The sequence below is a fragment of the Quercus robur genome, chromosome 10 (genome assembly GCF_932294415.1).
Source record: "Quercus robur chromosome 10, dhQueRobu3.1, whole genome shotgun sequence".
NCBI lineage: Eukaryota > Viridiplantae > Streptophyta > Magnoliopsida > Fagales > Fagaceae > Quercus > Quercus robur.
This window is the reverse complement of record NC_065543.1, coordinates 11375542-11390519: the sequence shown is the minus strand read 5'-3', so window position 1 is coordinate 11390519 and position 14978 is coordinate 11375542.

Sequence of the window (14978 nt, the reverse complement as noted above, 5' to 3'; positions counted from 1 at the left end):
ATTTTCTTCACTACTCATTTCATTTTTCTTTTCCCCTTCAGCCCTATTACTCTCCTAAAACCAAAGATGAACCCAACTAAAATAGAACAAGCTCGAACCTGCGGCACCGATCTCCACCAACACCAGGGCCGCCTACCTCGTGCGCATCGTCACCCAGCGCAACTTAATCTCCTCTGACAAGTAGCGACGACGCCGATCTTCTCCATCGTGACCCAGTGGCGCTGATGAAATCTATGGAAATGTGACCCATCATGACCCAGTTAAGGTAACGGTAGGCCTGTCCAAGAGACCCACCGACCCGCTCAACCCGGCCAACCCACCTTAGTCCGAACCGCCGCCACCCGATCTGACAACTTCAGTAATCGAACATGGGTTCCGAACTATCTAACCCAACCCAGTGGGTCGGTTGTCGATTTTTCATTTCAAAACTTGTGAAACTCGACCCGAATCGATACCTTTAACGCTTCCAGCGAAATATTAAGCATTCTAGACCAAATTCAGCAAGATTTCGCCAAGATCTGGTCTAGATTCTTCGAGATCTGGCGAGATCTTGCCGTTATCCAATGAAATCTAGGCCAGATCTCAACGAATCCGACCAGATCTTGTCGGATCCGACTAGATTTCGGCCAAATCTCTCCGGATCCAACCAAATATCGACCCCGATGACAAAACCTGAGAGCGACCCAATACAACCCCGAACCAATGAGACCCGATCGAAAAAATCCGACCAGATCAGCCGAGTCGGTTTCAGGTCATATTTTCATCCACCCGACTCGTTTGGGTCGGGTCTAGGTTGGGCACAAATCTAACCCGGCCCAACCTGTGGACACCCCTAGGTAAAGGTGCTACTTTCTCTCCTAGATCTGTCACTCATTTCCTTTTTCTTCAGTATGTTATGTTGTTAAATAAATTTTTTTTTTCTACTTGTCAATATAGATTTTAATTTTTTTTATCACTATTAATAAGAGTTGAAAGAGTTTGAAATTGAAGTGCAGTATCAGCATATGTTGCTATTCATGCTGTATTATGACCTTTCTTTTTCCCTATTTTTGCTCTTTTCAATTATGTGTAACGAGGTTTGAAACTTCTTTTGATAAGTATTTGAGAAACTTTAGTGGTGTTTTAAACCATAATATTAAACAAGTTACATAAAAATAAATAAATAAAAGGGGGAAGAAACTAAAAGCAACATGGAAGACTGAGGTATTTCATAACTGTAAAAGTGTTTTGAAAACCAATTTTGCTTTCTTTTTTTATTTGCTTCTCTATATAATTTGACTGTGGAATCTTGCATCTGCTGTTTAAACTTTAAAGACGAAAATGCTTTGGTAAGCTAAGCTGCACTAAATGTTGTGCTCTGTTTAGCTCATCCTACTAAGGGTGAGAGTATATCACTAGGAATTGAATATGTCGATACTATGATTTACATAGTGAAAGGATTAATAAAAGGCAAGGCTTTAGGAAGCCAATAAAAATAATTAAACCAATTGTTGTAATGGGATGTGAGTTTTCCTCTTTGATATGGTTTGTTGCTATTCATGGGACTAAGCTTGTGAGAGAGAATGATTCAGCAAAGATTAAGTTTTGAATTGGGATGTGAAAATGCTGTTTTCTAAGTCTTTCTTACATTATCTTAAAGAATATCCATCCAGCACATCTTATGACAGACATAATATTAGTAAAAAGCGGTTGAGGTGTGTGTTGTACATCAAAAAAATTGAATAACTTCAAATATTCCTCACTTTGTGCGCTTATCCTATCTACAACATGTTTTATGTTTTTAATTTTAATTTCATTTTTATTGTTATTTAATTTTATTGATGTTTTGCCACGGGTGAAACATTTAGCTGCTGCTGCTATTGCACTGAAGGGCATTGGAGGAATCTTCTTTATATTTGGAAGCAATTTGCGAGCCCTTCTTCTGGTTAGAATTTGACCCATACTATATGGTTTATTTTTGATCTTTTATAAGTAAAATATTTATATGAATTTCACACAGCACTGGGCACTTGACTTTAGTTAGCTGCGAGTGCCCAGGCTACTTCTTGACCCTATCTTGTTGAGCTAATTACAGCATGTGTGCTATTTATGTTGTTCACTAGTTTCCTTTTCTTTCTTGTTTTCAAATTTTCCGATTTCTTCTCTTTTCAATTATGGGTAACATGGCTGGAAATTTCTATACATTCTAATTATTATCACTGTTAAATGAGAGATTAAAGAGGTTCGAAACTAAGGTGTAGTATGGGCATCTGTTGCTATATATGTATGTATCTGCATCTTAGAAAGAAAATGGTGATTAAGATTAACTGCTTTATTTTAGGCTTAGGACCCTCGATCTCACCTTTATTGAAATGAATGGGGTTTTATATATTAGAATAAATTGAAATGAATGCGTCATCCTGAAGGTACCATGGTACTATATATATATATATATATATATATATATATATATATATATTGTTTGTAGTTTTTTAATTATGAAAAGGTTGGTTGTTTTCTTGGCTTAAATAAGCGTAATTGGTTTCTACAACAATAAAGATTAGTGACATAGTTTACCCTATTTTACTTCTAGTAGGAAAAATAAATGGACATTGGTCTTGAAGTTTGTATTATCGTATCTTGTCATTTGCCATTATTCAGTCTCTATGGAAAGGGATCTTCTTTTTTTTTTTGGGGTGTGGCTTGGGCAGGGTCTGAATTGGAAGTTATCAATACTTGTTCAGGTTGAGGTATAAGATACTGTTTTGACTTTTGAGTGACTTTGTTTGTGAGAGGGGTCATTAGTGGTCCTTGGCCAAGTAGTAATGGGGAGGCTGTTTTCCTTCTATTGATGGTTTGCTTCATGGTGCTGGAAGCAAAAGGTGAAAGTCTCTTGTAGAGCTCTATAGGGTTTCTCTTTTGCACATTTTAAATGGTCTAAAATATTTTTTTTTTGTGTTTTGGGGTTTCCAGTAGTGCAATGTCTTTTGCCACTAGTTATGAGTCCACTACTAGTGGGCATATGTGCAATATGGATTGGTGCGTGCTAAGGACCTCCCTATCTCTCCGTAATTTTGGTAGGAGGTTTTATGGATATCAGCATTGGTCGCCGGTTAGTATTAAATCAATTTAGTGTTGTTACATATTTGCCTTGTCATCTTCTTACTATCTTTGCTGATCATCATATATATGCCTTGAATTTTGTATGTAAGACTCCGATCAAGCATGTAAGTTCTTCAAATGGTTGGACAAGAACACATGCCCACGTGGTCGTGCAACAGCACCAATTGTGTGGGAAAGGTTTACGAGGCTGTCAGACGAGGTAGTAGCTGCAAGAAATGAAAGGGATGTGGCTCATGCAATGGAAGCAGAAGCATGAGAGCAGGAAAGGATAGCAAAGCACCAGGCTGAAAAATCTAAGCTCGCACTCCGGATTGCTGAAGACAACGTCTACAAGTATAGGCTGGCTTTAATTCTATCTTGGACTGTAGTTGGGGTTTATTTTGTATTCTCTACTATTTTGGGGGGCCATGGCCATACGCACTTGTGTCTGCCATGATTTTATTTATGGTCACGTGTGTTATGTTTTATACTAATTACATGCCCTGGTTTGTGTTGCTATATATTTTATTGGGTGTTGGACAGTGTACTACTTTATAGATTTCATAGCATGCAGTTAAGTAATGTGAAATTTCCTTATAGTAGTGGCAATATTTTTTGATGTCTGATGGTCCAAATATATATCTTATAATAATGACAATATCTGTGAACACATGCTGTGAATATGATAGGCCAAAAACGTATTAACCCCTTGTGATAAATTAATTGATTAATTAGCCAAGTTTATTAATTAACCAAATTAACATGCAAAGCGCGTGGTAGCACAAATAAATCACCAATTAACTAAGTATGCGGTGGAAAATAAATTGACACGGTGATTTGTTTACGAATGGGGAAAACCTACACGGCAAAAACCCCACTGGGTGATTTTAAGGTCACCACTCCCGAGAGTTCACTATTATCACAACAAGCGGTTAAAAGTAAAGGAATCTTAGTACCTTATACCAACCTACAGTTGAACCCTTATCCCAATACCCAATTGGACTTTTTTTGTAGTAACAATCTCTCCTTTTCAATGCACGGCTCCCAGTATGTGACTAACCAATTACGCGGATCCCAGTATGTGACTTCAATCACCAACTAGAGAAGGATGTTGACTGCAAAGTTCTTCAGTTCATCACACGATGAAGATCAAGAAGCTCATTAGTTACAAAACCCTACAGTGTACAAACACAGTAACTTCCTCAAGAGAGAGATGAACTAGGGAAAATTCTGTCTCCGGTCACAATTTGCATGAACAAAACTTTGCTCCACACTTGTGCAACTTGTGTCACCTTTGACGGCCCTGAAAATAATCCTTATATATGTCTAGGGTTGTGAGAAAAGAAAGCTCAAACATATACCCACGAATTGGATGAAAACAGAACTGAAAAATCTGTTTTTTATAAACCTCGACAAATACCCTATCTATCGAGTAGCTATCAAGCCACGGGATTCAAACAGCTTTCTAAGCCTCGATAGATACTAGCTATCGAGCTATTTGTCGAGTTTTAATGAGCAGCACTTTCACACTTGATTCTTAAACAGACTTGCATGACTTTAACACTTGAACTTGAAACCTTATTTCTTGAAGCATTAAACACATCCTAGATTTACCAAATTACAAGTAAAGTGCGTTTTATCAAAGGATGAGCTAATTACATAAAAATGGTGACATATAATCCTAACATTGAATCACATATTTCCTAACAATCTCCCCATTTGGCAATCCGTGACAAAACAATAACAAACAAATAAATATATGAAAGAAGTCATAAGTCATTCAACTCATATTCACTTGTTGAATACAATAAAATCTATCCTAGCACAAACTCTTGAAAAACTTTGCAAGAAGAGAGTTTATGGCAAGTAGACTTTGACAATCTATATTTCTGAGACACTTTAAACAAAACTCATCAAGGCATCTTAGTGTGAAGCAGAAATATAAGATTACATACAAGTAATAAGAGACATGTGCATAAAAAGAGAAAAGAAACAACACATGTAAGGGTAGGTGAAAAACATACATCAATATATAAAGAATATAAGTACAATCACTACAACAAAATGTATTTTTAGTGACGAAAATTAGTGAGGAAATATTTTTCGTCGCTAAAAATACAGCTTTAGCGACGAAATGTGAATTTCGTCACTAATAATGAAAAAAATTATAACATTTAGTGACGAAAAATAAATTTTGTCACTATTGTGATCTGAAAAATGGGCGCCAGCGGTGGAAAACTTTGGCGCGAGTTTAATTAATCTATAGCAACAAAATATTTCGTTACTAAAAGTTAAAATTTTTAGTGACGAAATATTTCGTCACTGTAGGTATTGCTGTGGATAGTATTAGTGACGAAAATCATTTCGTCGCTGTAAGGAAGAATTAGTGACGAAAAATATTCATCACTAAAAATAATAATAGTTTTGCACTTCCATGTTTTTAGCGACGAAATCACAATTCGTCACTAAAAGTATGCTTTAGCGATGAAATATGAATTTCGTCTCTAAAAATCTTTACAAAGCCTGGGTCTTTAGTGACGAAACTGAAATTCGTCGCTAAAAGCTTAAAAGCCTACTACCTTTTGTGATGAAGAGGTAGCAATAACAACGGACCAATTCGTCGCTAAAGACCACTATAAATACCCATGACCTGTTTGTTTTATTTTATTCCTATTTTCTCCTAAGCCTTCACCTTCATTCCCAAAAGAACCCAACCCACCCCGATCCCAAAGTAAACCAAACCGATAAGAACCCAATCCATCGCCGATAAAACACCTAAACCGTCGCCGATAAGAACAATTCGCAATGATTCTTGAGCACGCTGATTCAAGAACCACTTGAATCACCGATACGAACCCACCTAAGCACGTCGACGTCGATTGAGCACACCGCCAATCTAAGCACAAACCCAACAAACCATTCGCAACGATTCGCAACCAATGTCGGTACGAACCATTTGCAACGATTCCTGAAGTTGTTACCGCCGTAGATTTCGATTTCTCCGCATTGGCGACGCTTCGACTTCCTCCACGCCGGCGACACTTTGCCTCCCCTTCGCACCGGCAACACTTCGCCTCTTTCTCCACCTACCGATCTGTACGTGTCATTTCTCATCCCAACCTTATCAAACATTTCTCTCTTTTTTTTTTTTAATTGATAATTCTTGATCATAAGTTACTATCTGTTGTTGTGTTCTTGGAATTATTGTTTGTTGTATAAGGTTTATCCTAAAGTTATGTACAAGTCCAACTTGTAAATCATGGGTGACATCTTACCTTAGCTTATTTTCTGGTTAAATTTGATTAGATTGTTAATCTTAGAGCTATTTTATTTGTATATGTAAGGATTACACTAAAAGTGCCATGTACTTGTAGATTATCCCTTGATATAAAATAATTATGTGGTAAATCTACCATGCCTATGACTTAAACAGTTGCAATGGTACTAGTTCACTTTGGTTTCCATGTCTTTGTGACAATTGTGTCATAAATATGGTGTTATGGAAGTATAAATGCTCTTCTTCTTCTTCTTCTTCTTCTTTTTAATTTTTTTAAGAATTTGATTTGAATTTTTATTCTTATTGAATGACATAATAGATTTCAAATTCTAATTGGATTCATGCTTTTCAAATAGCTAGCAAGATATAACAGAATGTGGGGAATGAGTTCAATGAATATATCTTAATGTATGAGGATGATGATGACAGCTTGTATATTCTAATGTATGTGCAGTTAACTAGCAATGTTAAGCCATCATGGGCTCCCTCGCAACTGGGTCAGAGCTGGTCAAGTTTGACCAGAGCATTCAAGTATAATGTGGATTTAATAAAGAGAGTGATAAACTCACCTGAACTATTGCTAATCAGTTGTATTTGTTAGATTTGCATTTAGATTTGAGGATCAAATTCAAGAGATTCACTTGATATAAATTTTAACAAAGGATGATGGATTTTAAGTTTTGAGGATTTTGCTCCAACAAAAAACACAAATTTTATGTATATTTTACACTTAAAAATCATTTCAAACCCAACACTTTGTTTTGAAACAGACACAAGTGAAGTGATCTCAAATGATGTTTTGAACAAGAACTGGACAGTGAACACTGGTCATATATAATCATAAAGGTAAGATTATTCATGGGTCTTTTTATGTTTTGCTTTTCTGTACTCCCTTTGGTTGTTATGTGTTTGTTATTGGTTTTGTTTGTGCTTAAGCTTAAGTACTAAGCTAATTTTAGTTGGGATTTTTTTTTTTTTTTTTTGGGGTTATCCATTTCTTAGTAAACTAAAAGTTTCTTTTTTTTTTCTTTTTTTTTTCTTTTTTTCTTTTGTATGTGGGCTAAAGCTAACTAAAAGTTATCTTTCTTTTATATCCAGCTCTCTTTCTCTTTTGTGGCTGAAGAAATTGTGAGGAACAAGGTGAAGAACACAAGTTAATATTGGGAGTGTTTTTCATTTCTTGCAAATGTAAATGAGTATTATTGGTTAGATGTGATGACTGGTATTTTATTTGATTTAAACACTTGTAAAACTCTATACTTGTGATGTTGGAAATTGGATTTGTGGTGGTTTGTTGTATTGGAGTAAGCGGGTGGTTTGCATGGTGTTATAAGGTGGTTTAAACTAATATTGGGAGTGTTTTTCATTTCTTGCAAATGTGAATGACTATGCTTGTTTAGATGTGATGAATAGTATTTTACTTGATGTCAATACTTGTAAGCATTATAGTTGTGATGTTTGTGATTGGTTTTGTGTTGAGTTGTTGTGTTGAAGCAAGTGGGTGGCTTGCATGGTGTTATAAGGTGATTTAAATTCATATTGGGAGTGTTTTTAGTTTCTTGCAAATGTGAATGGACTTTGTTGATTAGATGTGATGAATAGTACTTTAATTGATTTCAATACTTGTAAACACTCTATACTTGTGATGTTTGTGATTGGTTTTGTGGTGGGTTGTTGTGTTAGAGCAAACAGGTGGCTTGCATGGTGTTATAAGGTGGTTTAAATTCATATTGGGAGTGTTTTTAGTTTCTTGCAAATGTGAAAGGATTTTGTTGATTAGATGTGATGAATAGTACTTTAATTGATTTCAATACTTGTAAACACTCTATACTTGTGATATTTGTGATTAGTTTTATGGTGGATTGTTGTGTTGGAGCAAGTGGGTGGCTTGCATGGTGTTATAAGGTGGTTTATTCATATTGGGAGTGTATATTTGTGTGCAATGTATATTTGTTTAAGTATTAATATAAACTTGTGCATTCATGAATGAGATAGAATTTTATCTAAGTAGCTTATAGACTTAGATGTTAGAATACATTATGCATGAGTTGTCCTTATTTTACTAAAGTAGCATTCATCTTGTAATTGTAGTCAAACATGGATAAAAGTTGGATGACAATGGGTAAGACACCCGATGGTAGATTAAGCCATTCATATATTGAAGGGGTCAATGCATTTATTAATTTTGTAAGAGCGGTTGTGGACTTGAGTTGTAATATTCCATGCCTGTGTATTCACTGTGTGAATCGCTATCGAGAATCTCCTCATACTGTACGTATCTATTTGCTTCATCGTGGGATTATGCAATCTTACATTAATTGATATAATCATGGAGAATCTGGTGTATTGAACGAGAACATTCATGATAATGAAATGTCGGATGGTGATCATATAGATGGTATCGATGCCTTGGTAGGTGACCAAATTAGAGGGGAACCAAGAAATGTAACCGAAGATGAGGAGGTGCGTCATTTTGACAAACTTGAGGAAGGTGAAAAGCGTGAGTTGTATCTAGGTGGTATTGATTATAGTATCTTGAAGTTTGTTATTGAGATGTTGAATATAAAGGTAATGACCAACTTGAGTAATAAGGGACTTGATATGATGCTAGAATTGCTAACCAATGTTTTACCAAAAGGTAACTTAGTTCCAAGGTCAACTTATGAAGCAAAGAAAATATTACACGACTTGGGCATGTCATACGAGCATATGGATGCATGCAAAAATGATTGTGCACTATTTTGGAAGGAAAATGAAAACCTTGATAAATGTCTGGTGTGTGAGGCGCCTAGGTACAAGGATACACGTGCCCAAGGTAAGAAGATTCCTTATAAGGTATTGCGTTACTTCCCGTTGACACCCAGACTGAGGAGATTGTACATGTTAGGCTAAAGAGCTAAGGATATGAGATGGTATATAGATAAACGTGTGGATGATGGGATAATGAGGCATCCAGTTGATAGTGAGGAGTGGAAGGAGTTTGATTTACAAAATCCTGATTTTGCCCTCGAACCTCGCAATGTAAGGTTGGGGTTGGTTATAGATGGATTTAACCCTTTTGGGAATATGAACAACAACTATAGTATGTGGCCTATTATACTTATCCCCTATAACCTACCGCCTTGGCTGGTTATGAAGGAGCCATATTTTATGTTGTCCTTGCTTATTCCTGGTCCTCATCAACTGGGAAATGAGATTGATATTTACTTGAAACCATTGGTTGACGAGTTGAAGGAGTTGTGGGAAAAAGGTGTAGAAACTTATGATTCTTATAGTAAAGAGCATTTTCAGATGCGTGCAACTTTGTTGTGGACAATACATGACTATCCTGGATTTGGTAACGTGTCTGGATGGAGGACAAAGGGTTATCATTCTTGTTACACTCGCAACGATGAACCATATTCAGAAGCTTTGGAAAGTAAAATTGGATTCATTAACCATCGAGCTTATTTGCCTATGGAACATCGTTGGAGACATAGTCGATTGCATAATGGTTTATCAGAAAAACAGAAGAGATCTTTAGAGTTACAAGTGGGAAAGATACAAGAGCAGTTAGATAGAATGCCAAATATAATTTTAGGAAAGCATCCAAGTAACAAGAAGAGACAACTCATTGGGGAGCCAAATTGGTCAAAGGTAAATATTTTGTACAAGCTTCCATACTAGAAGAATAAGAAACTTAAGCACAACATTGATGTCATGCATGTGGAGAAGAACATTAATGAGAGTACTTACGGTACTTTGTTGGGCATTGAGAGGAGAAACAGGGATACTGACAAGGTACGGATAGACTTGCAAAATATGAACTTTAGGCACATGTTACACTGATAGTTCATATAACAAGCATCGAGCTTTCTTTTCATTAAGCCCAAATGAAAGGGATGGTTTTTATGACTTTTTGAAATCAGTCAAATATTCGGATGGCTACGCAGCCAACATATCAAGGTCAGTGAATGCAAAAAATGGTAGATTATCTGGTTTGAAAAGCCACGACTGTCATGTGCTACTACAATGAATTCTTCCAATTGGGTTGCGAGGGTTTGCACATAAAGACATTAGTATTGTATTGTTTGAGTTGGGCAGCTTCTTCCAAGACTTATGCTCAAGGACCCTAAAACAGAGTGCATTAGAGAAACTAAAAGAACGTATAGTTCTTATACTATGCAAGTTTAAGAGGTTCTTTTCTCCAGCATTCTTTGATGTTATGGTCCACTTACCTCGAGAAGCAATTCTAGGAGGCTCGGTACAATATCGGTGGATATACCCAATTGAAAGGTAATTAAATCCTTTGATGCATCTATTAATTGCATCTATTAATTGCATCTTTCCCATGTGGTATAAAATCATATAATATGCGTATTTTTTCCTTGTAGGTACCTTGGAAAATTGAAAAAATACGTTTCCAACCAAGCTCGACTAGAAGGTTCAATTGCAGAGGCTTACATTCTCAAAGAATGTATTAACAACTGGTCTTTGTATATTGATGGGATCAAAACTGTGCATAATCAAAGAGAAAGAAATGAAGATTTTGGTGAATCTAGCGAAGGATTGATAGTTTTTTCACAGACTGCCCAACCTACAAGTAGTAGGCGGAATGATGGCAACTTGTCTCGTGCATTTCCTTGATATTGCTCATTGATACTTGTTGTACAATAGTCCTGAGTTAAAGCCTTATTCAAAGTATGTGATTTCATATGCATGTATTATTTGATCAAGTTTTGAATATTATCTGCAATGCTTAGCTGAAAATAAATCACCTTATTTTTAACAGTGAACACAAAAGCGCATTGCATAATCCTACTAGAGAAGCCATAACTCAAATCCAATGACAAGAGTTTCCCAAGTGGTTCAGAAAACGTGTAAGACATTTGAAATTTAATCACACACTAATAAAAATTAAACATTTAAATAGTTTCGTCATTACTTATTACTAATTAATATCATTTGTTGTATGTCATTATAGATGAATAGATTGAAAGTTAACGAGTCACTAGAAACTACTAAACAGTTATGGTCATTAGTAAATGGTCCTAAGCTGCATGTGAAGGAGCACACAGTTTGTATGGTCAATAATGTAAAGTTCCATACAAAGGACCTAGACAATCGTCGTGTAACCCAAAACAGTGGTGTATGTATTGAAGGGGACCATAAGGGAGAAATGTATGACTTTTATGGTCATGTGTACAAAATTTGAGAATTAGAGTATGTGTTTCACCATAAAGTTGTCATGTTCCAGTGTGAATGGTACAATACTAGTACCAACGATCGAAGGAGAACGATAAGAACAAATGCACACTGCACAAGCATTGATGTTACAAGTCAGTGGTATGAAAATGACCCTTTTATACTTCCTAGTCAAGCGAGACAAGTTTTTTACTTTCAAGATACCAAATTGGGTAAATCTTGGAAAATTGTGAAATCCATCGAACATAGGGGAGTGTTTGATGTCCCGAAAGTCGGGAGTGGAGAATCCAATGATAATACAGAAGATAGTGATGAATTCCAACAAGAAACGATTGTTGATGTTGTCTCTATCAATGTTGAGGACAATATTATTGACTATTGTATGGGTGATTTTGAAACTGAGGTTGTTCTTGAAGGTGGAACTTTAAGAGATGCTAATCAAAATGAAGAGTATGACATACCTGATGTTGATCTTGATTTGGATTATGATATGTAGAGTTCATAACACTTGTCTTAAATGTTGTGTGCTTGTCTTAAAGTTTTATGCTTGTCTAAATAGCAATTGTTTTGTACTTATCTTGAACTTGATATGGATATTGATGTGGTTATTTGTTATGTTAAGTTAGTAGTAATTGTGGTCAAATTTAGCATTTGTGAATTGCTTGATATAGATAATGGTATAGACTATAATATGTAAAGTTAATAGTAATTGTTATTGAGATGTTTTGTACTTATCTTGAACTTAATATGGATATTGATGTAGTCATTTGTTATGTTGATTTAGTAGCAATTGTGTTCAAATTTTGCACTTATGAATTGCTTGATATGGATAATGGTGTGGACTTTGATGTTAAGTTAGTAGCAATTGTACTTATATTTCATGTCAGTACATAGTTTTAAAAAATGCCGAAAAATGCCAAATACACTCATAATATACCGAGATATGAGATGAAAAAATTGGATAGAATTAGGCAAAACCAAGAGATAATTGATGCTTTGGGATTGAAGCACATCTCAACTTCTCTAAAGGATTCTGCTTAGTCTAATTGTGCAAAAGGGAAAAGAAGTAGAGCTAATGTTGTGATAGATGATGATTATGTACCACCTATTAGTGACGATGACAATGATGATGAGTCATCTAATTCTGTAATCCATAAGGTACAATAGATGTTCCATAAGATATAATAGATGATAATAACTTTATTGTTCCATTACTTGTAATGACTTTGTCGTTCCATTATATGTATGTTTATTAGTTACAGATGGCACCAAGACGACTTACACGCTCGCGAGGTGAGACATCTAACCCGGTGGTCTAATCTACGAAAACACCTCCTAAAGCAAATCCTCCCACCCAAAGTTCTTCTAGCGCAGAGGCACAGACTACCGGCGCATTAACTAGCACGACTGATAATTATATAGAACATACTTAATTACAACTGCACCCTATTTTTATTATTGAGTTTATACTTCACTTAATTTAGCTATAATATACATGGAATGTATAATTTTTTAACATTAATAATGTTTAAATGGGATCTACTAGCAGAAATACTCGTGGAACAACACATGGTATGGCAATACGAGCACTTGTTGAAAAAAGTGGTAAGCTGTCAGTACGTATAACTGCAGAGTATGATGCTTCTGTTAGGAAGAATGCGTGCAAGCTTGTCAATCAAATTGGCGTACAAGTGCGAAGTAATTTATCCAGTTACAACGTCAAAAATTGAAAAAATGTTGATGCTGCTACTAGAGATGTGATGCTTCAAAATATCGCAGTAAATTTACATTGATAACGTCTAACTCGTCTTTATTGTCACTAAGCATATTAAATTCATATAATAATATTTTTATAATACATATAGACTTCATTTTACAAGATCAGTTTGAGCTACAAGAAGATTCCAACTTGGTAACGAAAACATTAAATACAAAATGTGGAAGATTATTGAGTTCCAGCCCCCACAAGTTGCATCAGACTTATAAAAAGGTTGTACAATCTCATGGTGCTGACTATGCAAGAAGCCACCCGCCAAAGAATGCCAAACTTGAGCTGTGGACTGAACTCATTGATGGGAGATGGACCAATGAGGATTGGCTAGTAAATTATTTATGCGTATATTATTATTATCTAATGTTTACTATATTATGTTGTAAACTAATTAGATTAATACTTAGATGAAGTAAATGTATATTGTTTTATTCATGATCTAATAAATATCTTGAATGTTGTCTATTAGAAAAAATCAAGAAAAAACTCTGAAAATAGGAAGAAAACTTCAGGCAAACATAGATGTGGGACAAATGCACTTGTTGTTAGGGTTGATGAGGAGGTGCGTGTTTTTTCATTTTCTTAAACCTTAGCATATCTATCTAACACTTGTGTTAGGTTTTGAGTTTGTAATGTTGGCAAACTATGACAAAACATGACAAAAACTAAGTCTCATTAGTTTAGAATGGTCTACATTGAAGCCCAAGACAAAAAACTCAAGTTCGAGATAAAAACAAATGAGTTACAAGCTGGTTGGTTCGATTGATACTCGATTGATGCTAGTGATTTTCAATTGATCGAAAATCGCATATCAGCAAAATCAACAAACGTAAAAAGACCATAACTTATCCGTTTGAAGCCCAAATCGCGAGCCGTTTTTTCCAGTATTTAAAGGACATTATAAGCTAACCCTAGATGGGGTTTTGAGAGTTTTTTAGAGAGATTAGAGTGCATCTTGTACCTCTTTTGTAGATCTAGGGTTTTGTACCCAAAAGCTCTCTTATGTCTTCTGCCGGTGTTATTCCTTGAAGAATTTCAAGATCCGGTATTGTAGAAGTTGCTGCCTTCTCTTGTCATCAAAGGTGTTGATGATCTAAACCTTCAAGGGTGGTCTTGGTGTCACAAACAGGAGAGTTTGTGTTGCTAAACCTTTGAGTGGGATCTCAAAGTCACATACGAGGGTGTTTGTGTTTTGCAAAGGGCAAAGAAAGAAGGAGTCCATGGATTCAGAGCTTGCACGTGGTCGTGTCAGTAAGTTCTACTAGTGGGTAGGAATAAGAAGTCGAGCGTGAGGGCTTGTAAGTCTTATTGTATGAACTTCGATTCTTTCTAGTGGATTTGCTTTTTACCTTGAGGATAGCTAGGTTAAATCCTCCCCAGGTTTTTTTACCGGTTTGGTTTTCCTGGGTTATCATATCGTTGTATTATTTATCTTTCCGCTGTTATGCATGATATGATTGTTTGATTGTGATAACCTAGACTTGTAATTTGGACTAACTAATCACTTGGCTAATTACCTAGGTTAATCTAATTGTGGTTTTCAGGGGTCTAAAAACCAACAACTTGAATGTTAATTAATCAGACAAATAATAATGACGGTCAAGTTCCTGAATTGGCAAAAATCTTCAAAAATGTTCATTTCAATCCAAATACAAATATGTGGAT